Source organism: Anolis carolinensis, chromosome 3 (genome assembly GCF_035594765.1).
Source record: "Anolis carolinensis isolate JA03-04 chromosome 3, rAnoCar3.1.pri, whole genome shotgun sequence".
NCBI classification, from domain to species: Eukaryota; Metazoa; Chordata; class Lepidosauria; order Squamata; family Dactyloidae; genus Anolis; species Anolis carolinensis.
This window is the reverse complement of record NC_085843.1, coordinates 272,289,110-272,310,984: the sequence shown is the minus strand read 5'-3', so window position 1 is coordinate 272,310,984 and position 21,875 is coordinate 272,289,110. Positions and strand designations below refer to the sequence as shown.

Genomic DNA, 21,875 nt, shown 5'->3' with positions numbered 1-21,875 from the left:
ACAGATGCAGTCATTGCTAATAGTCAACACGAATTTACCAAAAACAAGTCATGCCAGACTAATCTGATCTCTTTTTTCGACAGAGTTACGAGTTGGGTCGATACAGGGAATGCCGTGGATGTAGCGTACCTGGATTTCAGTAAGGCCTTCGACAAAGTCCCTCACAACCTTCTGGCAAACAAACTAGTAAAATGTGGGCTAGACAAAACTACAGTTAGGTGGATCTGTAATTGGCTAAGCGAACGAACCCAAAGGGTGCTCACCAATGCGTCGTCTTCATCTTGGAAAGAAGTCACGAGTGGAGTGCCGCAGGGTTCCGTCCTGGGCCCGGTTCTGTTCAACATCTTTATTAACGACTTAGACGAAGGGTTAGAAGGCACGATCATCAAGTTTGCAGATGACACCAAACTGGGAGGGATAGCCAACACTCAAGAAGAAAGGAGCAGAATTCAAAACGATCTTGACAGACTAGAGAGATGGGCCGAAACTAACAAAATGAAGTTCAACAGGGACAAATGCAAGATACTTCACTTCGGCAGAAAAAATGGAATGCAAAGATACAGAATGGGGGACACCTGGCTAGACAGCAGTACATGTGAAAAAGATCTTGGAGTCCTTGTGGACAACAAGTTAAACATGAGCCAGCAATGTGATGCGGCTGCTAAGAAAGCCAACGGGATTCTGGCCTGCATCAATAGGGGAATAGCGTCTAGATCCAGGGAAGTCATGCTCCCCCTCTATTCTGCCTTGGTCAGACCACACCTGGAATACTGCGTCCAATTCTGGGCACCGCAATTGAAGGGAGATGTTGACAAGCTGGAAAGCGTCCAGAGGAGGGCAACTAAAATGATCAAAGGTTTGGAGAACAAGCCCTATGAGGAGAGGCTTAAAGAACTGGGCATGTTTAGCCTGCAGAAGAGAAGGCTGAGAGGAGACATGATAGCCATGTACAAATATGTGAGGGAAAGTCATAAGGAGGAGGGAGCAAGCTTGTTTTCTGCTGCCCTGCAGACTAGGACACGGAACAATGGCTTCAAACTACAGGAAAGGAGATTCCATCTGAACATTAGGAAGAACTTCCTCACAGTGAGGGCTGTTCGGCAGTGGAACTCTCTCCCCCGGACTGTGGTGGAGGCTCCTTCTTTGGAGGCCTTTAAATAGAGGCTGGATGGCCATCTGTCGGGGGTGCTATGAATGCGATTTCCTGCTTCTTGGCAGGGGGTTTGACTGGATGGCCCATGAGGTCTCTTCCAACTCTACTATTCTATGATTCTATGATTCTTTCACTGTGGAAACAGTGATGTCATTCATACTAAATAAAGCTAGGATTCAATATTATTGTGGTTGTTTTGATGTATAAATGACAAATGAGGTTCAGATTTTGTCCAAAAAAAGAACATACAGTTCTTGCAAGGAAATCAGCAAGAATGTTGACACTGGAAGTTAAGAAGATAAATTCAGATGTGATTTAAAATTATGTAATGGGGATGCAACTGATAAAAAACCCTGATTTTTTTAAATTCTAAGGAAATTTTCATGCCATGTTCCATCTCCCAGGAGTTTGACTTGTATTGTCCTATAGTTGTAGGAAATATCACCCCTTTTGCATTTCTTTCAGAGTTGCTACAGACTCAGCAACACCCTGATAGTTAACCATCAACAGAGGTTTGTAGCCAGCTTGCAAAGCCTTTGCTGTTGTGAGCTTGCAAAAGTATCTTTTTGATCTTGAGGGCCGCCCCTTTTTCCTGGGGATAAAATCTCCATTTTGAAAAGCCATTTTTGCCTTTTACAAAATAGAGAAAAGAACACAGATGTGCTTGTGTGGTCAAGCCAGGCCAGCTCAGACAAGGCATCGTAAGTACTAACCTCTTGCCTTTAAAACTAGTTCTGAGTTTAGATAGGGAAAGACCTGCTCTTTCTAAAATAGCAACTCAGCACTAGGGCAGAGAATACCCCAGGATTTCTCTGCCATTGGAAGAAGCTCTAACTACTTTGTCTCCAAGTTAGTTTTGAGTTTAGACAGGGAAAGACCTGCTCTTTCTGATATAGCAACTCAGGGTTAGGGTAAAGAGCATCCCAGGATCTTTCCACCTTTGGAAGAAGTTAACCCAGCAGCGAAAGGGGGGAAAAAAGGGAAACATCTGCATGATTCATAAGTTGACTGTTTGTATTTGTAACCTCAACAACTTGTGCCAAGCCTGCCAAGAACTTTGAGAAAATAAAAATCTTGTTTGATGTTCAATTTGGAGTGGTCTTAGTTGCTGGGACTCCTGAGCTTCAAAGTAAGGCCCCCGCAGTCCACCCGGCAAAGAAAGGAGCACATCTTAATTTAAACCAAAGGTGCCTGGGTGTGACGACACATGCCAGATTTATATTAAAGTCAAAAATGCATTTGCAACCTGCATGGACTTCTCCATCCAGCAGGGAAGGAAGGGAAGATGAAGGAAGCTAGGTAGACAATTTGGTCAATCAGCATTCATATTTCACAATGCCAGCCATAGATCTCTCCTGTGCCTTTGCTAACTACTGGTTCTGTAGACCTGAACTTGTGTGCTTTCTCTTTAAAAGGCACAGCTGTTCTAGCATAAAGGCTTTGTGCTTGACCTCCCATTCAGAACAATGCAGTTGAATCAGGAAATCATGTTTGTGTACATTTTCCTGTAAATCTACACATCATTTTAAAAAGTTTTTCTGTGACATATAACAAAATAAAAAGAGCCCAGTCTCCAGGTAGGAATAACATATCACAAAAAATATCATGTTACACAAAATGCAAATGAAAACCAAATGCACAAACATATTTATGTAATTTCTTTTTAAGATCATGAAATGATACAGGATGCTATAATCTAAAGACTGAAAAAAATAGCTACTAAGACAAATCTGAACTGAACAGTTTTATCTATTCTAATGTTAGCAGTGAGTATTTTGACTGAGATTGATGCCCTGTTATAGGTTATTGGGTTATCATCCAAAAAAAAATTTCTAGGGATCAATATCTATATGATAGTATATACATTTGGTGAAGTTTAATCTCAGACAACCCAGGGTCATCCGTTTTATTGTACATTTCTTATGTTTGGACTAGCTAAGTGATGTGATTTAACAGGTATGGCTTGTACAAGAATTTCCTTAGATAAAGCTCAGGGCCCTTCTACACTCCAAAGCAGATAATTATCTTTCTTCCCCCTGTGCAGCTGGGGGAAAAAAGTGGTTTGCCTCCTCCACCGAAGCAGAGACAGACCTAAAGTAGTCCTGGCCGGGACTACTTTTTGGAGATGGAGCTAAGAGGACAGCAGCCAGCCCCCTCCAGCTCATTCTTCTCTCAACGTTGGCCCACCACGCCTACCCATTAACAGCATAATTAATTGGTTGCCTCTGGGTAGGAATGTTTTCCCTCCTATGTTCAAGTAGGGCTTTTTTGCCTACCCTATGCTGTTCTTGGGGGCCTCTGGTGGCACAGTGTGTTAAAGCACTGAGCTGCTGCACTTGTGGACCAAAAGGCCCCAGGTTCAAATCCCAGGAGCGGAATGAGCGGCCGCTGTTAGCCCCAGCTCTGCCAACCTAGTAGTTCGAAAACATGTAAATATGAGTAGATCAATAGGTACCGCTCCGGTGGGAAGGTAACGGCGCTCCATGTAGTCATGCCAGCTACATGACCTTGAAGGTGTCTACAGAAAATGCCGGCTCTTCGGCTTCGAAATGGAGATGAGCACCAACCCCCAGAGTCGGTCACGACTGGACTTAACATCAGGGGAAAACCTTTACCCTTTGCTGTTCTCAGAGGGCAAATTGGATTGGTGTGGTCTTAAATAGGTCATAACGGAAAACAGCTAGGGAACTTACAATTTGGTGTACACCCAGGGCACCTCCCCCTTTGGGGTGAAGGCCATGAACGGAAACCCTCACCAGTGGTTCAATTAGCCAAGGTGAGATTGAAAGGAAATGGCCTAGGAGTGGGTAGAGTCTAGCCTCAATAGCCTTGGGGCAGACTTCTCTGACACATTTCCCTTTTAGGTTGCCCGTGTTAGGTCAACAGGGGACCCAGGTGTTTTGCCCTAATTAGCTGAGGGGTAGGCTGGGCAGGGACACGACCTCAGCTTTATCCACACCAAATTCATGCCAACTTTAGAAATATATACAGTTTCAAAGTTTAATTAGGTATCAGTTAATCAAAATTGACCATTTTTCAACCCATAATTGTCTGGTCTCTTCATTTCAGGAGTTGGCAGGCAATCCTCATTATCTGCTTTGAACTGGATTATATGAGTCAATATATAATCCAGTTCAAAGCAGCTAATCTGGATTTTATATGGCAGTGTAGAAGGGGTTTCTGACTCCAGTAACAACAATGTTGTTACCACACATGCAATAGCTAAAGGCACATTATAGTTCTCCAGAAAATCAATGATGGAAGCAATTGTAACATTAGCATATATAAAGTCATTAGCAATTAAATGCATATTATCAATTCTTAATGAATGTTGGTCTAATAACAGGGCACTAATTCCTCTTCTTCCCTTAATTACTCTTTCAGCCCCATTAATGATAACATTGATCCATAGAGTCATCCCTCAATTATCAACTATGTTCTAGACAAGAAAATCAAATATCTCCTTCCCCGTTACTATGTCCAAGAGTGATTTTCTCCACCTCTTTTAATGCAGCAAACCAGACCAGAAATATTTTGTAGATCCATCTAGATCCAACATGTACCAACAAACTTTTTTTCCAAGACAGGTGATTATGCTTGGAAAATGTCTCATAGTGTCCACTTAGAGACACCTCTGCTTTTCACTTGGACAAACCTATACCTGTAGCATTCCAGCCTTTCATCTTAATCAAGATTTCAGAAGTCATGCTAATGCAGCTGGTGCAGGAGTTTTTGGCTTTCAAGTAACTTGAACACTAACTTGAAATGTGATTTCTTGGCTCTAAAAAAGATGAACCACATATATAAGGCCACCAACTGACCTCATGAAAGGATGCAGCTAACACAGTATTAGTAGGAGCCCTCTGCTGATCTATGGGGACAACAGAAAGATAGCACAGTTCTTGCCATGAAGGCTGGAACAGGTGTATAAGTTTTGGATGCTCTTTAGATGCATATGAAGACATTTCCAGTAGTTTCTGCTGAAGAATTGCACTTTCTAGATGTGTTATATCAGATGCAAGCAGCATGGGCTGGACTAACCATCATCTTTTCCTCTAGCTGATAATTCAACAATTATCATCACAAGGGGACTGAACTGTACATAATGCCCTAGGTGGACCTCAACATTGCTCTGTGACAATAACTTTTACTTTACTTTTTTCAATCTAATCTAGTTCACTGAAAGTATATGACAAGCACCATTAACATATTTGCCCACATTTCACGGAGGGACAGCAGTCTGAGTGGCAAGAAGCTGAATCATTAGTTACTCATTTGACTCCCGCTCATTTAGCCAAAGGTCACTATTGCAAATGGTTAAAATGCTCTTACTTAAGCCATAACAGCATGCAAAAATTACATGTCCTTTTCATCTGACTGTTAAGAGTCTTTCAATATTGCTTTTTTCTATCTAAGTGGACAGGATATTACTGAATTCGCTTGTGGTCCCAGAATCAAGAAAGAAAGGAACAAAAGGGGATTGAGAATTAGCAAACTGTGTCCACACTAAGTCAAAAATTGGCATGACCCCTGGAGTTAAAAAAAAAAAAGGCAGTGCTTCAAAATTTTTGAAAAAATGATCTCCCTCTTATGCATGTTACATCAGGACAAAATAAACCTTTGAAAAGTGGAGCCTTTTGCTGACATCCTTTTTTTTTTGGGGGGGGGAGGGGGGTAAATCTGCAATTCCTTGATGGATAGCATAAACACTTGTACATTTTATGTTTCAAGCTGCAGGGTCTCCAGCTATGCAGTACACAGCTTTCAATAAAGAAATCTTTACACTGTTGTTCTTCTGAATTGTTAGTGACTTCAGCAAAGTGATTTTTGTTGTATAACCCAAAATACTTTGTTTTCTTTCTAAATAAACTTAACCCACCTGTTGGCACAATAATATCGACATGGAGGAGTTATGCCTTCAAAAACTGTCTCAGATAAGGGTAGTACTGTCTCCTCAGAAAAAAATGCCTGGAGGACTGGTTGAGGCCAAAATAAACTGAAGCTGGATGAAGACAAGATGGACGTGTTTACTATCCAGGGTCCTAAATTAGGTTTGGCAGGCGCGTCAACCAATTCTGGATGGGATTACACTACTTCCAAAAGAGTTTACAACCTGAGCATGCTTCTAGACCCATCACTCCAAATGACAGCTCAGTTAAAAGTGTTAGCCAGAAGTAACTACAGTAGAGTCCCGCTTATCCAACCTTTAGTTATCCAACGTTCTGAATTATCCAACGCAGTCTGCCTCCTGCCCGGATCTACAGCTGTTTCTCTAGGCAGTAAGGATTGAACTTTTAATGAATTTAACTTCTGACAATGTGTTACTGTATGCAATTATATCTTTATTTGTAGTCAATGCTTTCAATACATTGTGATGTTTTGGTGCTAAATTCGTAAATACAGTAATTATTACATAACATTATCATGTATTGAACTGCTTTTCTGTTGATTTGTTGTAAAACATGATGTTTTGGTGCTTAATTTGTAAAATCATAACATTTTCACTTATCCAGTGTTCTGTTGGCCTGTTTATGTTGGATAAGTGAGATTCCACTGTATTATCAACTTCAGCTGTTGTGCCTGGTGAATACCTTCTAAGAGCTGGAGGATCTAAAGATAGCGATGCACATGTGGTTAACCTCAAGGCTAGACTTCTACAATGCAAGTCCATTGGGCTACATCTATACTAGGCTCATAAATTTCAACATGTTCAAAACACAGCAACTAGATTGGTTACTGGTACATCTAGGAGTGATCATATCATACCATTGTTAGAATCACTCTACTAGTTGCCAGTTAGTTACTGGACAAGGTACAAAGTGTTGGCTGTTACCTTTAAAGCCCTACATTGCTTGCATCCAAGTTACCTACAGGATCACCTCTTCCTGTATTATCCACCTGTACACTTGGATAAATATGCTGTCTGCATTTTTAAAAAGCATTCAACACCATGTCTCTTCCAGCAGACCTCTGTCTTAATGGTTTTTAAATTAAGAATTTTAAAATATAGACATTATTTTAATATGCATTGGCATTATATGTTCTTTTATATCAAGCTTATGCATTTTAACTGTTTTATATGTTTTGAACTGATATGATACATTTGTATCTGAAAATCCCAACACATTTGTTAAAACACACTAGGTGACTTTGGGCCTGTCAAACTCTCTCAGCTCCAGAGAAAGGAAATGTCAAATTCCTTTTGAACAAATGAATAATTCTTTGACCATGAAAGCTCAGGTTCACCTTAGTGTTGTCACATGTTGTAAATAACTTGAAGGCACACAATAACAGCAAGCTCCTTTTATTATAAATTTGGTTGAATAATTTTATTCTATATGTTCACACATTGTATAGAGATATGTGGATCTCCCCATTCCTCACCCTCATAAAGAGTGATGTCTAAAAAATCTTACCTGAGCAAATGCTTCAAATTCACTTCACATTCTACTCGGGACACAATTCAGTGGCAATTCTGAGTGTTAGCACTTTGTAAAAAAGATAGAAAAAAGGTAGTAGTCACAGTAGCAGCAGAGCTGCTGAAAAACAAACCATTTCATTCAATAGGAATGCCGGTAAGAACGTGATTGGTGATTCACTGAAGCACTCTGGAAATGTCATTCATTGTCAAGCCAGAAATAAAAGCGAAAAAAAGGAGTTCATTTCTTTGCATTGCCTTTCCTATCTGACTTTAAAAACATATATAAAGCATTACTTTGAAATTAAATTAAAAATCAAGATAATGTCAAATGCTAATTTGTTGCTAAGTTGCACCAAATGTCATTCCCTTCTATGCCATCCCTTCTGCACCTTTTGGACACCATTTTCTATTTTGCACACACCATGCCCAGGGCACCATACATGTCTACAGTACTTGCTCAAAAATCCACTTTTAAAACAGTGTGGAAAATTATGTCAATCTGATACCTACAGTAAAATTGAAGAAACTTTCTTCCTGGTGTTTTGGATTATTAATGTATGGACCTGATGCTAGATATAAGTCAAACTATCTGAAGAGCTAAATGTTTCCCACCTCATACTACTCTATAACCAAAGCAGAGTTAGTCCCAAAGATGTTTACTCTGGCTGCTATGTAAGAGGAACCAATTTCTGTTACTTCCTGTTCAGTCTCTCTGCATCTTTCTTTGTTACATTGACTATGGAGGAGAACCTCCCTGAAGATGGTTTCAAAATTAACCTTTCAAAACACACAATGAACAAATGAGGAGGATCATTTTCCTCCATGGAGTCTCCTGAAAAGACTACAAGGGTAAAACATAATCTTCATATTCTTTCATTATTATCCACCCCTTTAAAAAGAAGTACAGTATTTTTTCAGGCTAAGGATGGAAAGAGAATACTTCCATTTCTGGCCGAAAAAGAGAATACTTATTCCATTTCCGGCTGAGAAAATGGAAATAATAATACAGTGATGAAATTTTTATAAAATGTTTGCTGGATATTTATACATCCTAAAGCTTTTTTTGGGAAATTATTATGAACAGAAATGCATGTGAGTTTTTAGCATGCAAACTGTGGGGCTGGTCAAAATATTCATGGCAATAGTGACTAGGAGTAGTTCTACACAAACATAATCATGCAATTTGAAGCTGGCTCAAGGGTGGGGTAACCATAAAACATATACCTCTATGTGCAACATATATCAAACCAGAAACATTGTGGTTTTTTTTTTAAAAAAAACTCACAATGACTGAAATAAGTCATACAAGGTGATACTTATCACGGTATATTCCTTAAAGGCCTTAAATCATCAAATTGACATGGATATATGCATCAGTGCATCTCAGCAAATTGGTTAAAGAAAAAACTCTGCATTTTCCAGTGGCTGTCTATCCTAGGATACTGAGATTCCTGAGATTCCAAAATACTAGGGTTACAGTGCACAACAAACTGGGGTGTTTTTTCTCCTTAAGGCCGTATGTGGTGAACTGAGGGGCAGCAGGGTGAATTTGTCGCCCTGCGCACCAGTCCCTTGAGGCAATGCTTCCTCCATCAAAAGGGGAAAGTGTCACCAAAGCCTCACAGATCCACCTGGTTCCATTGGAATCAGCACAACATGAGAAGCTTCCCATGAAAATCTGAATTAGACATCTTAAATAGATTATCTACGATGCCTGAACTTATTTGGAAGCCCGCTGATAAAGGTGGAGCCATAGTACTACTAAATGTATCTGACTATATCACAGAGGTCAATAAACATTTGTCAGATCACTCCTACTATAAACCAATACCATCTGACCCCACCAATAAAATCAGATCCTTGATAAAAACTGTGTGTGCGGAGGGGTTAGCTTTGAACTATATTACTATGCAGACGTTTAACTTTCTACAAAACCCATATCCCAGAATCCCTGTCTTCTATATCTTACCTAAAATACATAAAGGTATTATACGCCCTCCAGGTAGACCTATTGTATCAGGCACATCTTCAATTTTAGAACCATTGGCGAAGTATTTGGATTTTTTTCTTCAGCCTTTTGTCTCCAAAACTCAAGCCTACATCAAAGACACCACTCACTTCATTAATATTATTGAATCTTTACACATTCCGAAACACTCTACTCTCATGACCCTGGACATTGCGTCCTTATATACCAATATCCCTTTAAATGAGGCTAGGACTATCGTAAAAGATCTTTTTGATTCTAGAACATTACAAACACCACCCACACATTTCCTTATGGATCTACTCAATATAGTTTTGGAAAATAATTATTTTAGATTTGATGCGCAGTTTTATTTGCAGATATGGGGAACAGCCATGGGAAGTGCAATGGCCCCCGCGTTAGCCAATCTGTTTGTTGCACAGTTAGAAATTGATTACATTTATAATCAAGAAAGGAATCCCTGTTTAAAAGATATGATTTATTACGGGAGATATATAGATGATATATTCACGATTTTTTCTAGTTACCAGACAGCTGAACAATTTAGTTCCTGGATCAACGCCATTCACCCTAACATTAAATTTTCCAAAACCATCAAGTCAACAGACATAATTTTTTTAGATGTTTCTATACACCAAGATGAGAGAGGCCTGTATGTAACTAATTACTCTAAACCGACTGACAAAAACTCTATTTTGCATTTCAATAGCTACCATCATTATTCACTTAAAGCCAATTTGCCTTACTCTCAATTTCTCAGAATCAAGAGGAACAATAGCAAGCCAGATCATTATCTCTCAGCAGCCCATTCTCTCAACAGTAAACTTAAAGCTAGAGGCTATCCAGCTAAAATACTACAACAGGCCTTTCAGAAGTCTCTATAAATTAATAGAAGTACATTATTGACATACAAACCCAAACGACAACAGAACAGGATAATTTGTCCACTAACACTTACTACACAAACCCCACATATCCGCAAGATCATTAATAAACATTGGCACCTCATACGGGAGATCCCAGGATGCAAAGATATACCTATCATAGCCCACAAACGATCTAAAAATTTAAAAGACATTCTTATTCATTCTGACTTCAAAAAATCCAAGGTAGAATCCACAAGTATTACAACAGGGAGTTTCAAGTGCGGTCATTGTGATGTATGTTGCCTCACATTTGACATTAAGCAGTTTTTCCATCCATCATTACACATCAAAATCAATTTGAAAGATTTTATTACATGCTCAACAGAAAATGTAATCTATGTAATTCAGTGTCCTTGTGACTTGCTGTACATTGGGATGACCACTAGACCACTGAGAATCAGAATTCAAGAACATCGTTCAAAAATTAGAAGAGAAAGTCTAGATTCCACTTTATACACACATTTTCATGACAAATCTCACCCATGTAATAGCTTTAAATTTTTTGCTCTAGAGAAGTTACATACTACTGCTTACACAGACATTAGAACTGGTCTCCTCAGAAGAGAAACTTTTTGGATTCACAAACTCAGAACAACCACACCTCATGGTTTAAACGATAGACTAGACCTCAGCTGTTATCTGTAATCTTATATTTAAACACTTAGAAAACCATGTATGACTGCTCGCATCATAGAAACCACATTTCAGCAAACTGACACTGCGAATCTGTAAGTAGATAGTAACTACTATGCCTGGGTATGGAAAAACCTTTGTTTTGTAACTCTTAATATAGCATTCTTTGATATGTCTATTTTCACTTGGTCTATATAAATTATAAATTATATCTTATATCTTATATCTTATAAAGAGCACAATACTAGACCATTTCCTTTATTTCTTAAAGATATACTGAAGCAGAGCAATACAAATAGAGCAGAGCCAACAATATACCAATTGAAAACTATTTGCTGCTTATCCATTGCCGCTTACCAGAAGAAGGACAACCGAAACTGGAGTAAACCCGGGAGCCAGTAGTAAACGGACTATTGCAATCTACAGCCAGCTACTTAGAAACAGCATTGTGTTCTCCTAGCTGGGGCTCTTGTTGACAACTACTCAGAATCAACATTCATGCATAGTTTGTTCCCCAGACTTGGGAGCTTACTCTTGAGAAACTGAACTGACTTCCAATAGACTGTAATTTCAAAAGATATGCTATACATTTGATGTCAGCAACACAGGATCTCAAAGAATCAAAAGGACTTTTGGTCAAGCTTTTCAATACCTGTGAAATTATTTTGCAAAGGTTGAATGTGTTTATATTATTATTTTTGTTGCCAAATTCAATTGAAGTTTAAATAGTGGAGACTATTACAGTCTGGAAGATACCACTGTGGATTATAACAGTTGACTGTATATATCATTTTCATTATTGTTGTTAACTCTCAGATAATATTGTATGTATATGGTGCTCTGAATTACATAGTGCAACTCATGTTTTGAAACTTTATAGCATTCGCTTATCCTTTTTACATAGAAGGAATATAGCTCTATACTCAGAGGCCTGACTATTTCTGTGGCCTTTGCAGGATGCATATCTCTTTTTATGTTTTGAATCTTTATAGTGGTTGTTTATCTCTTCGATATTGTCTAGTATAGACATTTGTGTGTATTTATCAATATAAGCTTCCCATGTTGCCAGGGAAGCATTGTACGATGCTTCCACTTGGGTTGTGGGTGGGGCCTCTGTCAGAAGTCCAGCAACATCGTGTGATGGACAGCATGCCCATCCATCACTAGACTAGTGGAAAGGCATCCTAGGATGCTAAAAATGCTTTGTGTGATGAGGTCATATGTCTCCATATACTGTGTCAACTGACCACATACCTCCTTAAGGAAAAAAAAATCAATCTGGCATTGCATGGATGCCACTAATTCGGAACAAGGAGAATATATCACTAATCAATGGAGGATTTTTGCCTGAGTAACTGAGTAACACTGCAATCCTAACTCAAAAATGCGCTGGTTGTAATAAGATAGGATGAGCCAAAGATCTTCTGCTAGCTGATTTGAGAGATCTGATGGCAAAGGCTGTCTCTCAGCTGATCTGCTCTTTTATCTAAGATCTGCTGTAAGGAGGAACAGAAAATCAGCAGATGAATGGGGAGAAAGGAGAACTGAGTTATGTCAGATCCAAACCTCCTCCAGCCCAACCACATAGGAATAATGGTGACTCAGATCTGGATCACATAGGAACAATCCTGGCACAAAGTTAAACATTAGTTTCCAAATTTCCTAGTGAAGGACTTGGATTCAGCACAGTTTCAACTGGCCCTTGGGCACCTTTGCTGGTTAGGCTGAGCTCTCAAATAATTAAATTTCCAGATTCTGTGTCTCCATACACAAAGGAATAGCTTTAATGAAAGCATTGTGTATTATTGGGGATCTATTTATTTGTATTTGGGATTTATGGGTCCCCTACTGGGAAAAAGATAGAATATCAATTACATTAATTAAATTAACTTTCTGGAAATGCCTTCAGGCAATATGTGAAATAAATACACACAACATACATGTCTGTGTACACACACATACACATGTTCAATAAAAACACTAATTAAAACTGCACAACACAAAACAGCAACTGCATAGAAATATATCAAGAGCAGGTAGTAGGTGTTAAAATATTCCCAATACGATGAAAAGCCAATGAAAACTGGCTGTGCCACAAATTATATGCCTGCATGTGAGAAAGACTTCGGGCATATTTTCTTTCTCACCTTATATAGCTTCCAAACCTGGCAAGTGACTGGCTTGAACAGATATCAAGCTGGGCTAAAGACTGGTGGGTTTATCCTGGCTTGCCAGATTCAGAATACACACCAGGCGAAAGTTCAATTATAAACCTAATTACACCTTTAATTGCTTAAACAATCAGCCATCTGACTTTGCAGTGCCTGCTTCCAAATGTTTCCTACTGATTTGGATGCAGGTGCGTACGCAGGTGTTCATGTTGCAACATCTCACAGCCGCCGTTTGCAGTCCTAGCATCATAGCACTGTATGCCTCAGGATGTACACAATTCCATATCAGGTTCAACCAGATACTGAGTTTTATCACAAACAGAGCCTTTTTTTTTCAAACAAGCAGAAATACGAACCAAAAAGACAGCGGGGAAAGGAAGCACATAACGATATTGTATAATTTATGTGATGTGAGGAAAAAGGATCTACAAAGCTGTCCTGTTTCAAAGCTGTTTTAGAATGAATTTTATTAGCACAGTTTTACCCTTACAAGGAGTACTGCATGAACTTTTGACAATATGGGTCAGCAGTAGGGCTACTTACTGAAGCTTCTTTTCAGCAACCACAAACCCGATGTGGCATCTTCTCAAACCAAGAATATTAATCTAGAAAAGGGCTTGCAAATCTTGCATTTTGTTTCATAGCCTCCAACTGTCTTAATTTGACAGCCCTGATAAATCCTCTACCATTCCGTTTTAGCAGCTGATCCTGGCTAGACAGCAGTACGTGTGAAAAAGATCTTGGAGTCCTTGTGGACAACAAGTTAAATATGGGCCAGCAATGTGATGCGGCTGCTAAGAAAGCCAATGGGATTCTGGCCTGCATCAATAGGGGTATAGCATCTAGATCCAGGGAAGTCATGCTACCCCTCTATTCTGCCTTGGTCAGACCACACCTGGAATACTGCGTCCAATTCTGGGCACCGCAGTTGAAAGGAGATGTTGACAAGCTGGAATGTGTCCAGAGGAGGGCAACTAAAATGATCAAAGGTCTGGAGAACAAGCCCTATGAGGAGAGGCTTAAAGAACTGGGCATGTTTAGCCTGCAGAAGAGAAGGCTAAGAGGAGACATGATAACCATGTACAAATATGTGAGGGGAAGTCATAGGGAGGAGGGAGCAAGCTTGTTTTCTGCTGCCCTGGAGACTAGGATGCAGAACAATGGCTTCAAACTACAGGAAAGGAGATTCCACCTGAACATCAGGAAGAACTTCCTGACTGTGAGGGCTGTTCGGCAGTTGAACTCTTTTCCCCAGACTGTGGTGGAGGCTCCTTCTTTGGAGGCTTTTAAGCAGAGGCTGGATGGCCATCTGTCGGGGGTGCTTTGAATGCGATTTCCTGCTTCTTGGCAGCGGGTTGGACTGGATGGCCCATGAGGTCTCTTCCAACTCTACTATTCTATGAGTCTATGATTTTAAAATTTTCTAATTTCTTTCTCTTCCGCTCACTTTACCCCTTTACTTTAGTTGCTTCAAACTGAGTTCAGTGTGGAGAGATAGTAGGATGTCCATGCTGGAAACTTTACAGCTTTGCAATGGGGCTGAGATCCCCCTTTTTGTTTGTGGTGCCATTTTTAATGTGCAGAATTCAGTTTGTGTTTTTAAAACTGCTTGCATTGCTAGAATGCATGCCCATATCCTTCAGTGAGATGTGTTTAAACAGTACTTGCACACATGTGAAATATGCATGTTTCTGTGCTTTTCACATGTGAACATTTTCCAAAGTGCATATGCTGCTGCTGCTCAGTCGTTTAGTCATCTCTGACTCTTCGTGACCTCATGGACCAGTCCACGCCAGAGCTCCCTGTCGGCCGTCACCGTGCATATATTCATACCATTTTGTCCAGAGAACAAAATACATCTGGTCCACAGGCAAGTCAGAAAATATAAACTGTGTTAGACGCAGAGAGAAAGGCATAGAAAATCAATGGAATGACTATCTTGCTCTCCAGCCTGTTGCTTTGGCAAACATCAGAATAAGCAATGAGGAACAAGGAGGTCCCACATCATGCAGAGAAACCATGCAGAGAGAGCAAGCAGGAGATATTTAAGGTGGCTGCCCAGGGGCAACAAACGATGGGCAGTAGGATTCTCTTCCGCCTCTGTGGTGGCTGAGGGAGTCCCAGTGGAAATACTTATCAGGACCAATCCGGCATTGAGCGTGCTGAATGAGCTCCCAAATAAGTGTCAATGTAGATGTGCCACGTGTAACCAGATGCATCTAAGAAATCTACAAGAAAGACATATAGACAAGAAGTTTCCCATGCTGTTTCCTCCCAACAACTGGCACTTGGTGACATTCTGATCTGTTGTTCATGAATCAGAATAATTCCCTTTAAACCATTTGTTGCCATCCTTTGCCAGCAACTATCACTTTAATACATTGGAGCTCATTCAGAAGGTGACAACCATTAAAGTCCATGGTTAAAAAAGGTCTTACAATATGTCAAAATCACTGTAATAAGCTGTCTTTAGCTCTGATCTTGAACTCATGCTTTTCTCTAAAGAAAAATCACCCAGAATTAGCTCATTGCTTAAGCATTAATTAGTTAGTACTAATAGATATATAAGACATTAATAAACTCCAAAAAAGAAAGTGACGAGTCTATATGCAGTCTCTTTCTAGCTTCCCCTTACTTTTCTAAGGTAATTTTCCCCTATGCCTGAATGTCACTAATATCTTTTTCCTTCATGTGGGTCACTGAAATTTCAAGAGGAATATGGATTTAGTTGAGTTTTAAATAAAATGAGAAAACATAGTTTGTTTGCTTGCATGGCAAGGGAAGGAAAACCTAAAAAGGCAAAAGAGGAGGAAGCTGACTGACAGAGCCCCAACAGATGTTCTAGAACTATCTTCATTTGCTAGGGGCATATGGGATTGGTTTTTAAGATTGGCATTCACCTCCATATATGCTCCCAAATCTGTGGACAAACAACACAATGCATAAAGTATTTATTGATAAATTCATACCTTTATGTGCAGACCCATGAAGGACATGAGCTGCGCTGGATCTAAGACCTATTTTGTCTGGCATTCTTTTCCCTCAACAAGTGGGCCAAAAAGATGCATAAACAATCATAAGCAAGGCATGAATGCAGTATCATACTTATTTCCATATTCTAAACCATTGTTGTTGACAAGCCTCCTGACTTTGCTACAGGAGATATCAGTAATCATTATTTGTAGCCTTTGGCTTGAATACTCTTCTTAGACCCAACTAGGGTAGACACATTTAATTTGTGAGATGTATCTAAGTGGACTTAGAATTCAATGAATCTACTCTAGTTGGGACTAACTAATAGGTAGAACACATTTACCAATGTTACACCCTCCCCCCCCCCCCCCAAAAAAAAAAGGTTTCAGAACATTTCAATCATTCACTGATTTTGGGGATTTTAAAAAAACTTATTATGAATAACATTTTAAAAAAATACAAGAGCTATGTCCTGGAATTTCTATTTTCAACAATACAACATAACCAGGGCATCATTCCCCAAAAGTTTCAGAAAGATTTGCACATCCATAGATTTTTAGGGAATTATAACCAACAAAATCTTACAGTACTAAAAATCCCCAGAGGCCATCCAGTTCAACCCCCTTCTGCCAGGCAGGAAAAGCACAGTCAAACCAACCCAGCACACACCCATCCAGCCTTTGAAATAATAACAACAATAGGAAACCTACTAGGTAAACTTTGGAGTTACTACCTCTCAATTTGGCTTACCTCACAGGGTTGACTCAACTCCCAACAATCTCTATTTATCTTGAAATCCCTTTAGAGAATGAACATAAGTTTTCCCTCACCAAAACTTTCAGGGAGGAGGAGGAGGAGGAGGCAGCACAAGACGGTAAGCAGAATTCTGGGAAATGAAGTTTAAGAATGCAAGGACCCCTGTAGTAGAGAATTCAAAAGGCCCCGCCCTAAACTACATTTTCCAGAAATCTTCTCGCTTCCCATGTTTAAAACCTGAATGTGAGTATGGTCTCTGCCTCTCTCTCTGGGCTAGCTATGTGCTAGAGAAACTTCTTCCTTTCCTAGTCAACCAGCCAGGCATCACATGGCAAAAGGGGAGGAAATCTCCGATGGAGCTACTCAAATTACACTTTCCTCCCTGTAGAAGAGGAGAAAGAGCCTTTTGGCACTTCCCCTCCACTTTGAGAGGAATGTGAACAGGACTTGCTGTGCCTCATGCGATGGTGCATGGCAATCCCTGTCCTTGTCGTGCACAAAAGTGGCAAAACAGGGCAAAAATGCCATGTTTGAAGAGGGTCTTAGGGTCACTATAAGACAAAAATGTTTTGAAGGAACACAACAGTGCATCCACAATAGCCCTGACAAATAGTTCCATAGCATCTGCTTCCATGTATCAGCAAAGGGGAAACTGTAAATATCATGTTGCGTCTACTTCCCCACTTATCTACCAGAAATACTCTTTAGCTGTTTTTTTTATCCACAGTATATCAAATTAGATTTTTTTTTAGAATAAACTTCTAAAAATGATTACAACAACTTTAAAAACCGATTTTAAGGGTTTTTGTTTTTTTAAAAAAAATCTACTGGAATCTCAACAGGGGTGGACGAAGCCTGGCATCCTTTGGGATGAAGTTCAACAATCAAGTTACTGCTAGAGGGAAAAGCATTTGCCTTGTATAGTCAACAATCACCCTCAGAGGGAATCACTATGTTATGATACAACACAATTCAAGGAGGCATTATGAGAAGCACATGGCCACTAAACTAGTTAGAGGAGGACCACTATCATGTCAAAGGGAAAGCACAAGGGGAAAGAGGAAAAGGACAAGGAAATAAAATCAATAACAAGAACTGGGGAATCTGTATTGCTGCCTTTACTTTGCTGGAATATTCCCTTTGAAATGTTCCTGTTGTCTAAACTTTCCCGAGGTTGCCCAGAAACCCTGTTGCTGTTTTGGGATTTACAGAATGGATTTGGGAATATGAGAAATATAGTCTTTAAATTAAGATAAGCATCCAGAGACTCAGAGACTGTGATTTGGCCACAGTCACCCATAGGGCTTTCATGGCCAAGTGGGGATTTCAACCCTGGTCTTCCAGAGATATTTGAACACTGAAAGCATCACACCATGCAGGCATATAAACAAAGGTGAAATATATAAGAAAGGCCTATGAAACACATGGGTTCACAATAAGATGACCAGTGACTTGAAGGTACACATGCCAAAATGATAAAATGCCTTTCATTGTATTATGATGCACACATGTGATAGAAATTACTGGACAATACTGAGTTTTCCAGTTAATTTTAGTTGTTCAAGTTTCTTCTGTGGAGGAAAAAAAATTATAAAAAAGGAGAGCCTGGCAAGGACAAATTCTGATAAGGGGCAGCAAGCTGTTAAAAAACTTTCAAATTGTTGGGCTCACTACAAATAAATGAGCATAAATTTCAATCACAATGTGTGTGCTTATGCATATTCCAAGTTATCCTCTGTAAACACTGCAGAATAATTGACTATGCTCAATTAAACAATAGTGCCCTATTAAAGTAGCAAGTGTCAAGGGCTTTTCACACATTCTTCGTGAGTATTCTACTGTGTTTGCTACAGTTTCACAAGGTGAGCTACTCCCCTCCCAATAATAAAATAGAATAAAATTAAAAAACACCTTTTAGTAGGAACATGTATATCATGTGACATGGTAATAATACAAAACTACATATCTGGAACAAAATGGATTATCATACCTGAATTAAATTTTATACCCTTTTCCAGCCTACACCTAATTGCTTTTAAAATTACACTTTCCATTTCTTTTAGAAGCAGAAATTAGCTTTCAGCTATGAAAGCTTGTGAAGTTGATTTTCACATAGTTAACCTTTCACTTTCCTTGCCAAGTTCAGTCCACTTCAGTAAATTCAGGGATAGATTCCTATAACATTTACTGGAAATTTTATGGTTTAGAGGATGATTTGCCAATTACCAATCAATCCGGAAACATAGCTTCAGTTTTGAGTTTACTTTTTTTTTCCATACGCATGCGTGCACACAAACATATAAGCAGGATACATGAGGCCAAGGAACATCAAAATGTAATTAAGATGGAAAAGGTTATTAATGAGGAAAATTATAAAACTTGGATATGGTGCAGCAGTTTGCTTTTGCCTTACCCTAGTTAAGGAGGGACAAAAGGACTCCCAGAGCCCCAGGGCTCCCCGGAGCACAGTTTGAAAACCCCTGCTGTAGATCAATGCATATCGTAACATGTGCTTTTCCTATTGCTAGATCTTGTTGGAGAAATATGTCAGAAGGACACCTCACTGGGAACCTATGTCTTTAACTGAATATTTCATAACTTTAAAGCTCATAGTGGTCAGCTTTTCCACAATGCTTTGTGAGAATGTCTCCATGACAATTTTTGTTCCCTTCCCCCTTCTTCAGAGATAGAAATCCCATTACTGTGTGGCTTATCTTAGGAATGGGGTTTTTACCTAGAGAAGTGATGCTTTGCTATTTACATAGGAAGCCTGGCAAATAGCTTTGCTTCATATCTTCATTGACTGAGTCATTTCTAATCCCTGTTGAGTGATTTCAGTTTAAGAGAAAACTCTGATCTACAGCACTCATGTGAAACCAAACAATCCCTTGCCAACAGCAGCCTGAGAGAGTGAAAGCATTGCAGCCAGCCAAAAATGCCATCTATAAAAGAAACACCTTTATTCATCTTCATACGTGTGTATGTGCCTTCAAGGTACCTGACAACCAATGGCAGATTGATAAGTTTCATAGAGTTTTCTTAGACAAGGACTAGAAGTGGTTTGCCTGCTTTCCTCTGAAATATAGTCTCTGGCATCTTGCATTCCCTTGTGATCTCCCATCTAAGTATTAACCAGGAATAATGATGCTTAGCTTCCAAGATCAGATAGGATCTAGTGCCAGAGAACTTTACCTTATGGGACAATATATAGATTTATGATAAGTGGAAATAACAAATCCAGTGAGCAGAGTGTGCCCACTGATCTGATCTGTTTTTAGCAAATAGGCAGGGCACCAAGAATCTCCTGCTGTATTTTCTGATGGAAAAAATAACCTTTGGCTTCAAGAGACAAGTATTTTAATAGCCATCTGAAAATAATGATCAGGCTTCATAGCCTCTCTCCCTTCCTCTTTCTTTCAGTTTCTCATTCTGGTGTTTTTTCCCCTTGTGGCTACACACTTCACCTTTGTGAATCATTTCACTCTTTATTCTATGAACCCCCCAAAGAGCCTTTATTACATCCATCAGAAAATCTGGCCATAAGGTCTAGACTTTTAGCCAGCATCCTAGCCCTGTTGTAACCATTTCAATTAGCTTTACTTTTCATGGAGGGTACATAAAATATTGTGGAGTCAAGCAAACAGATAAACAGTAAGCCATTCTTCAAATGTCTCCATGAAATGAGCAGGAATAAAGCTGGAGAGCTACATTTACTTCTGTCACTCCCCAGGGCAGTTCTAAGAACACTAGGTCAGGTAGCCTGAGAAGCTGAGAAATTGTTCAATTCCTTCCCACTGAGCTGTCATGGCATTTCATGCTGTGAATAGCTAACACCCATCTATAACAACGAAGAGCCTTTTCCCTACCAATTCTGGTCACGCAATGTTATAGTGCTGTTGGTTGAGCTAATTTACTGCAATTTTGAGTCAGATTTCGAGCCACAGAATCTTAGGAGGGGTCGCAAGAGTGATCTAGCCCAACCTCCATGCAGGAATACACAGCTACAACATTCCTTAAAGATGACAATCCAACCTCTTTTTAAGGACCCCAAAAGGGGATTGCACCTTCCCTGCTTTGTCCAATACCCCATCCCATAATCTATTTCATTGTCAAATGGTTATCACAGTATAGAAGTTCTTCCTAAAGTTTAGATGGATTCATTTTTCTTGACATTTTCATCCACTGCTTTATGTTCTTGCTCCCTTCTTTACGTCTCTCCAGATATTCAGGTAAAGTTATTATGCCATCTCTCAGTCTTGTCTTCTACAAGTGAAACACATCCAGCTCCCTAAGTTATCCATCAGAAGGCTTGGTTTCCAGATCCTTGATTATTTGGTCCTCCTTTTCTAGACATGTTCCAGTTCATAAATAAACTTCTTGAACAGTGATGTCCAGAATTAGGCTCATATTTTAGGATTTCTGATTACAGCAGAATAGAGACATTAATGATTGGACTGATTTGGACATTATGGTCTTATTGATGCAGGGTAAACTTAGCCTTTTTGGCCATTACATGACACTGTTGAATCACATTTAGCTGCTGATTCACTAAAAGCAGCATATCCTTCCAGCAACAGGACAAGTGACCATACCAAATACAGAAGAGTCTCGCTTATCCAACATTCACCTATCCAATGTTCTGGATTATCCAATGCAGTCTGCCTTTTAGTAGTCAAGGTTTTTGTAGTCATTGTTTTCAATATATTGCAATGCTTTGGTGCTAAATTCGTAAATACAGTAATTACTACATGATGTTACCATGTATTGAACTGCTTTTTCTGTCAATTTGTTGTAAAACATGATGTTTTGGTGCTTAATTTGTAAAAATCATAACGTAATTTGACATTTAATAAGT

At 39.4% G+C, this 21,875-nt stretch overlaps 1 protein-coding gene and 1 long non-coding RNA gene across 3 annotated transcripts in view; one reads left to right on the top strand and one right to left on the bottom strand.

The window, feature by feature from the left end:
* Positions 1 to 21,875, bottom strand: part of naaladl2 (N-acetylated alpha-linked acidic dipeptidase like 2) — a 664,743-nt gene that overhangs the window by 268,648 nt on the left and 374,220 nt on the right. The window lies entirely within an intron of this gene.
* Positions 10,458 to 11,992, top strand: LOC107982593 (uncharacterized). The gene is made up of 2 exons (XR_010004847.1): positions 10,458 to 11,215; positions 11,392 to 11,992. It is a non-coding gene; the product is annotated as an uncharacterized LOC107982593 (long non-coding RNA).